Source organism: Oncorhynchus kisutch, unplaced genomic scaffold (assembly GCF_002021735.2).
Source record: "Oncorhynchus kisutch isolate 150728-3 unplaced genomic scaffold, Okis_V2 scaffold1871, whole genome shotgun sequence".
Classification (NCBI taxonomy): domain Eukaryota; kingdom Metazoa; phylum Chordata; class Actinopteri; order Salmoniformes; family Salmonidae; genus Oncorhynchus; species Oncorhynchus kisutch.
Window position 1 is genome coordinate 9,371 of NW_022263816.1, and position 8,405 is coordinate 17,775.

The window sequence follows — 8,405 nt, forward strand, 5'->3', positions numbered from 1 at the left end:
GCGGTCCTCATGAAAGCCAGTTTCATCATAGCGCTTGAAGGTTTTTGCACTTGATGAAACGTTCAAAGCACTTGAAATTTTCCGGATTGACTTTCATGTCTTAAAGTAATGACGGACTGTTGTTTCTCTTTGCTTATTTGAGCTGTTCTTGCCATAATATGGTCTTGGTCATTTACCAAATAGGGCTATCTTCTGTCTTGGCTCAAACTGATTGGCTCAAATGCATTAAGAAGGAAAGAAATTCCTTTACTTAATTTTTTAACAAGGCACACGTTAATTTATGAAATGCATTCCAGGTGACTACCTCATGAAGCTGGTTGAGAGAATGCCAAGAGTGTGCAAAGCTGTCATTAAGGCAAAGGGTGACTACTTTGAAGAATCTCAAATATAAAATAGATTTTGATTTGGTTAACACTTTTTTGATACGTACATGATTCCATATGTGTTATTTCATAGTTTTGATGTCTTCACTATTATTCTACAATGTAGAAAATAGTAAAAAATTAAGAAAAACCCTTTTGACTGGTAATATATATATATGGATGATTTACAAAGCCAGGCACATTTAACAATTAGGCTATTGATTATAGACCTAATTTAGTTGGGTTTTCCTCTCTCCTCAATTTTCTTAGACAATTAGGCTAAGGCAAGGGCTGTTTCCCCGTCTCTGCTGCTGCCTCTGCAACATTGTTCTCAATCCCAATATGCTGGTTAACTTTGCTATTATGCACATAGCAACATAGGAAAGGGCGGCAATTCTACGGAGCACTGAAGATTATGTTTCAGAACCACGGACAGCGACCGTATCCAATGCAGGAGAAAGCGCATTTGTTATAAAATAATATTTGATTTATTAGTGTTGCACCATTATTGTTACATAATATAACCATATACAATTTCAGTATCACGTCTTAGCGTGATGGACTATGCCATCCCTGTGGCCTTGGCAATGGATTAGTCAACTGAGACAGGCGCGAATCAGACAGGTGTCCATGTGCACCAGGAAGAAAACATTTTTTTTGCGACTGCTCGACTTAAGAAATCCCAGTCAACCAACAGCCTATTGACCAAACTGTCGACCAAATGGGGTCAGCCCTAGATTTACTATTAGGAGATAAAAGGGTATTGCATGGGCAATTTACCTTCCTCAGAGCAACATGCTATAGGGGCAGGTTATAGATATGAAAGATATCACAAATATCCACATCTCTGCTCAATCTATTCCCTTACCTTGACTTTATTTCTCTTCACGGCATCCTGCTCCATCTGAGGCAGGGGATTCTTCTTCACCTTATCCTCATCTTCATCACTCTGATTATCAACAAAATCTCTCTCGGCTGCATCAGTATCAGTGCTCTGTTCAACTGTGGACCTGTTGGCACTGGTCCTCCTCTTGGTCTAAAAAGACAATACAGTCAATGACATACTGTATGTTGCCGTTGCTATACAGGCCTTTGAGAAGAGCTACAGTAAACAATTGGTGATTGAATATTAAGAGATGGAAGTCTGTTGTAAGGACAATTTACCCTCCAACCTCACAACAACATGTTATATGGCATATTGGACAGGTTTAAAGTGTGGACATGTAAGACCCCAGATTTCCCTTTCTCTCCTCAGTCTATTCTCTCACCTTAACTTTTCTCCTTGTCACAGCCTTCCGCTCGATCTGAGGCAAGGGATCCTTCACTTCACTATCTTCTGGATAGTTTAAACCCAGGATATCATTCTTCATTTTCTGGACTTGACCTTCCAAACTTTGATGATCATGTGGATCCTCTTCGTTTAAACTCTGGAAGAAAAAAGACCATTCTTTAAATGCTCATGGATATGGACAATATACCACAGCTAAGAGCTGTTCTTACACATGACACAACGCACATTTATTATAAAATGGTTACCAACTTAATTAGGAAAGTAAAAATAAATGTTTCGTCATACCCGTGGTATATCCATACCCGTGGTATACGCTCCGATATACCACAGCTTTCAGCCAATCAGCATTCAGGACTCAAAACAACCAGTTTATAATGTCCAATATATTTAAAAAATTTACAGGACAGGTTATCGCTATAAATACACATAGATCCTACTGCCTGATATCAAGATTCATAATTAATGCGTTATGGAGTCACTTATTATTATTATTATTATTATATTTTCGGTAGAATTATGATAAATAGCCTACTGCTGTTATCTTTGCAAGGATCATATTTCAAATCAAATCCATTTATATATCCCTTCGTACATCAGCTGATATCTCAGAGTGCTGTACAGAAACCCAGCCTAAAACCCCAAGCAGCAAGCAATGCAGGTGTAGAAGCACGGTTTGATGTATAGGTTATTATAATGCATGCATTTTTTTACAATATTAAAAATGATAATATTAGCGGCACATTAACGTTAGCCCACACCGCCACCCAGCTGCCACTACTTGCGGCACCCCTACCGTCATGTCCTGTAAACCCTGTGGTTCCTGACGCAGCATAAAAAAAGACGGTGCAGCGGTTCCTGCACCACTGCATGGGGCTTCTCTGTTAGCAATTCATAGGCTTACCTTATTATCCTCCATGGTTAAAGTCTATGGCTGGAGCCTATGTTCCCATCATGTAAAACTTTACCAAGTGATTACCAAAGAGAGAAACTATCGCATTATATACGGTAACTCAGCCAACGTCATAATGTGAATGCACTTTGACGTAATAAAACAACTTCAGGGATGATCTGTCAATCAATGCAATCAGCGACGCAATACTGGATCCCCATACCACTAAAAAGACCACTCGAAACAATAAATACTGGTCTATTAGCTACGTTTCCGTTTTTTTGTACAATAATGTGATGAGACAACAAATAAATAAGTAAACAACAGCCGACACCAATGATGAGCAATACATAACATTGTAAATAAGAATGTGTTCTTAACTGACTTGCCTCGTTAAATAAGGTTAAATCATTTAATAAAATAAAAATAACAAATCAAATGCAGTAATTTGAGATGAACGCTTGACGGCGACTACAAACCAGATTTGAATAAACGAGGACAGAAGCATTACATGTGTTGTTGGGTCAGAGGCGAAGGGTCAAAGTTGAAATGAGAAAAGATGGTGGCCCACGCAGAAATACACGTGGTTCACCGTGGTGGCAACAAAATAAACTTCAGAGACAGTTATTACAAATTACATGAGCTAAACGTGAATTAACAAGTATGGAATGGATGCAAACTGTAGCCCTGGCTAGCTACTGTGGCTAGCACGTTAGCTAACGTGTTACTGTATAGCTGTTCACCCTGCTGTCATCCAGAAGGCGAGGTCAGTACAGGTGCATCAAAGCTGGGACCGAGAGACTGAAAAACAGCTTCTATCTCAAGGTCATCAGACTGTTAACCAGCCATCACTAACATTGAGTGGCTGCTGCCAACATACTGACTCCATCTATAGCCACTTTAATAATTACAAATATGATGTAATAAATGTGTCACTTATATTATATATATATTATATATGTATATGTACATATTCCTATTCATTCCTTTACACTTGTGTGTATAAGGTAGTTGTGAAATTGTTAGATTACTTGTTCGATATTACTGCACGGTCGGAACTAGAAGCACAAGCATTTACACTCGCAATAACATCTGCTAACCATGTGTATGTGATTTGATTGAATGTTTTCCCCATAAAACCTACCACTGCTTTGATTTCTAATTTGATCATTATTGGTTTATGCTGTGTTAAAATGTGTGTTTAAGCAATAAACACATTTTAAAAAGAAACTCCTGGTTGTAAACTGATTGCAGTAGCTATGTTTTTGGTATTGCTCATGTCATACTGCGTGTCATTCCTCAACTGTCTGGATTTTACATTCATTTTGGACCTGCACCAAACTGACACACTAAATTAACACACTAAATTAACTAACTGTTTATAACTATGCTATAATCCCACTGAAACATGAACAAGCCTCATTCAGATGATTTTATATGGTCCTTTACACACCAGCTCCGTGGGAAAATTGGATCCTGGCCAAAGGCACAAGTTCATTCAACAGGTGTGAGACATCGAGGATGAGTTTTTGACAATATTAATGTCAACTGCCATATGTTGATGTACATGTCCAACTGGTTTCCTCCTATTTTCAGACTACTGATACCAGACTAGTGTTTTATCACGTGGCCACAGATACTCCCCTATTCTGTCAGTGGTTCCAGATCTACAACAGACAACTGTGTGCGAATAGCATACAGTATTGAGCAACAGAGAATTAAAATTCCATTGTTATGAGAAAATCATACTTTTTTTAAGTGTCTTGTGCCATCCCAAACAAAGTACAATAAAATGAAATTGAAATGAAAGCTAAAGGGAATATGCAGTAGGGTTGATAAAGGTCAAGATAAGTTTGACTGGGACTAAAGGAAGCGTAGGATGTTTGGTAACATTTGGCATCCTAAACTTGTTGAGATGTGACAAAGTAGGCTACAGGACCATATAGTGCTTCTACCCAAGTGGTGGCCCATCATGTCTTTAGGAGCTACAGTCTTTTTTTTTCTTTTTTTCCAACCAGGCATTAACCAAGACATATAGCTAGAATGTTATGGAGTGATATTAGTGCCAACACAAACTGAATTTCAGATTCAACATCATATCGCTCCATAGACTCTAGTGTGCCTGGTTTGGCCAAAGATTACTACACATTGTGGCCCTCCAGGAAAAATACCAAACTCTCTTTGAAGTCTCTGACTTCCTCCCTATAGGCTGTCTCATCGTCGTTGGTGATCAGGCCCTACCACAGTTGTGTCATTGGCAAACTTAATGATGGTGATGGAGCCGCAGGTAAACATGGAGTACAGGAAGGGCCTAAGCAGGCACCCCTGAGGGGTCCCCGTGTTGAGGGTCAGCATGGAGGATATGATGTTGCCTACCCTCACCACCTGGGACGGCCTGTCAGGAAGTCCAGGATCCAGTTACAAATTGTTGCCTACCCTCACCACCTGGGGGCGGCTCATTAGGAAATGACAGGATCCAGACGCAACTGGTTTCAAGTGGCCAAGAGAACTCATGTGATCTCCGACTGCTAGCGAGTGGACGAACTGGGAATCAGACAAGGGAACATTTACATCAATGTATGGATAGAGACTTCAGCTTTCTTCTCATGTGTATATCCTGTCAAACGATAAACGTTGCACAAACCCCGCACTTTTAAAATGGCTCTGTTCCTATGGAAATGTGCACATGTTTAGAGAGAGTAATTGGTTACATATTTCATGTCGAACCTAGACTTTCAAATCTCTTATTCCCCAACAACTGACAATTGGGACCTCCCCCCTATCTCGGGCTCTGTAATAGTCACATTTTTTCTGACGATTATCAGAATCCCACAGTTCTTAGCTTTCTAACAGTACTTAACTGGCATTCTGCCCCTGAGCAAGGGAGTTAACCCACTGTTCCCCGGGCGCCGATGACGTGAATGTCGATTAAGGCAGACCCCGCACATCTCTGATTCAGAGTGGTTGGGTTAAATGCGTAAGACACATTTTAGTTGAATACATTCAGTTGTACAACTGACTAGGTATTCCCCTTTCCCTTTCCCTAAGCATTTTCTGTAAGGACCGAAATGTACTTTATGAGGGCAGTATACAATATTATGCATTGTTTATAAAATGCCACCAGAGGGCGTCAGAGTTGAACAGGTTAAGAACAGTTATGGCTACAGACAAACAGGTATTCGTTGGTATAAGTACTTTAAGGAATGAGCAGCAAGGCAGCATGATTTCAACAAGCACTTCACCTGTCATTGCAATACAATTCTAACTAGGCCTCTATACAAACAGCAGTAGAGCTAAGTATAGCTTTCCCCCCCAAAAAACACAAAGTTCTACGTAACAAATACCCAGTGTTTTTAATCCAAACCATGAAACAGTGTTTTTACTATGAGGAGAAAACAACCTTTTGTGTCTAAGACACCAAAACCAGTTTGACTTAGGGTAATATATTAACATTCCAGTTTGATCCGGTTAAGATCTGAAGAGTTCAAAAGAGGTTTGAATGTTAAATGCAATGATATACATTCTCAATAAGTTAACACTGTAGGCTGCTGTTGTGTATAGCGTATTAGACTTGGAGGGCTATAGTTCTTTTCTCCAAGGCACAGGTATGGAACAAAACATGCACGGAGGAGGACTAAAATGAACTTCAAAATATCAAGGAAGTGGGATTCAAACATGTGTTAAATCATACAGAAATATGCATGCCAGAGGGACCATTTTGAAACAAAATAGTAAAATAATTTCTTTGTGGGAAGCATTACATACATTTTTGTGTGAAATCATACAAATCTGCCATTTCAATGAAAATACAGTACTGCATTCAAAAACCCATCTCGTAGAATTTGATTAGGGTTATTAGTCACAATTTGCAGGAGTAGAAAGGTTCATGTTCCCTTACAGAGTTCAAGTATGCCCCATAACTTCCTCCAGTAGCCTCTAACATCAACCTAACTCCAAACTGCAGTAGTGAGTGAAACTCGTCTATAGTTGATGCGTGATAGTCGTGCTGGTTTGCAGCATATGCATTCTCCATATTGTGTCAACATGCGCCAGACTGTAGAAAACCCACTCAAACGTGTTTCTGTAAAACACGAGTAGCAGCAGAGAAAAAAAAAGGTTTCAGTACAAATAAATAGGATCGATTGAGCATGTCACACCTGAAGAAAGGACTCTCACGATGGCCGTCTTCGACACTCTGCCAGCTGACATCCAAGCAGGTGAGTAACACTTAGAGAGCACTCTGACAGGTGCCGTTTGTCATGACATCTTAGCAGAACCTTTCAACTGGCCAGTGTTAAGAAGCTACGGCTTACATCCTGATCCTCTTTTTTCCCTTTCCAGAGGATGTTGCTGTGGTCATCCCGGATGTCACCCCACACCATGCAGAGCTAGGAAAGGGGCAGTCCGGCGATTATTTTGCAGGCTTTGGAGGACAGTGTGCTGCTGCGCCTGCCACAAGGAAGAGGAGGAACAATATTAATTATTCATCAGACCTTCAGAAATGGGATTGAACCATAGACCATTAAATTATTTGCATTATAATTGAACTCAATTCTGCTTTTCTTCTGTTTACTACTTAATTTCAGAATTTCTATAAACTTTCACTTTGTAAGTGTGGAGTAGGTTGTATAAATAAGTGGGAAACATCACAAGTCTAATGCTTTGAATAATTGACTTTGTACATTAAAAAATATATGTATTATTTGACAACAAAAAAACAGAGGGTGCTCAACCAACGTTGAGTTGAGGTGCAGCCAAAAATTTGATCATCATCATAGAAAAGGAAAAAGCCCAACTCTTGCTCACTATAAAAAATGCATTGTTTAATTCAGGCAAGGTTAAAGATTAACGTTTCGGCCTAGTCTATGATGATATGCAAGTTGACTTAGCACATCTATTTCCTTCTTAAAATGTCAACATTCTGGAAAGTAGAGTTGTGCAAAAGCTAATTTCACAACTTAATATACTCATCAGAAAATTTGGGGATTAACTTCAGAGCGCATGCATTTCAAGTATTAGCACAACCGTAGAGGTACATCCCCTTACTATATAATAGCAGGGTTGCCATTTTGAGAACTTTTTTTTTCTTCAAAGTCCTCCAGTGAAAGAACCTTCCCATGGTACCAGCTATCTTTCAGTAAGGCACAGATGGGATTTGAACCCATGATGTTCTGTTTACAAGACCGACGCCTTACCGCTTGGCCACCATGCCACTCTATACTGGAAGATATTTATCAATATTCTGGAAAGTAGTAGTTGTGTAATGTGAATTTGGCACACAAATAACATCTCTGTTTCCTGTGAGAATTTCAACATTCTGGAAAGTAGGAGTTGTGTAATGTGAATTTGGCACACAAATACTCAGTGGAGAACCTTGGGATTGAACCAAGTACTAAAATAGCATGCACTCCCCCTCTGAGCTTCGATCCAATTTTATTTGCAGATAAAATGCAATATTAATACAATGTACTTTTTATATACACCACTCCATTGAAACTACAATGAAATGATAGCAGCAATTCTAAATACACGCAAGTATGGACAGTCATCTAACCCATGAACTTCAGTTTTTGAAAATGATGCAATTGAAGTTGGCAACCATGCCACTTCTGTTACATAAATGTACGAACAGGGATTGAACACATGTTCTTCAGATTACAAGAGCAAATTATTTAGCACGTCTCTGTTTCCTGCTGAGAATTTCAACATTCTGGAAAGTAGGAGATGGGCCATTGCAAAAACTTGAATGGAGAAGCTGGGGATTGAACCCAGGACATGCGAAGCATGCGCTCTACCACTGAGCTACATCCCCTTTCTGGGAAAGAAATGGTTTTTTCTTATTTTTTTTAATTTCACCTATAAT

General features: G+C 39.4%; 1 non-coding gene across 1 annotated transcript; it reads right to left on the reverse strand.

Moving 5' to 3' along the window:
* Positions 1-7,682: 7,682 nt before the first annotated feature.
* Positions 7,683-7,754, reverse strand: trnat-ugu (transfer RNA threonine (anticodon UGU)). The gene has a single exon. It is a non-coding gene; the product is annotated as a tRNA-Thr (tRNA).
* Between the last annotated feature and the right edge of the window lie 651 nt (positions 7,755-8,405).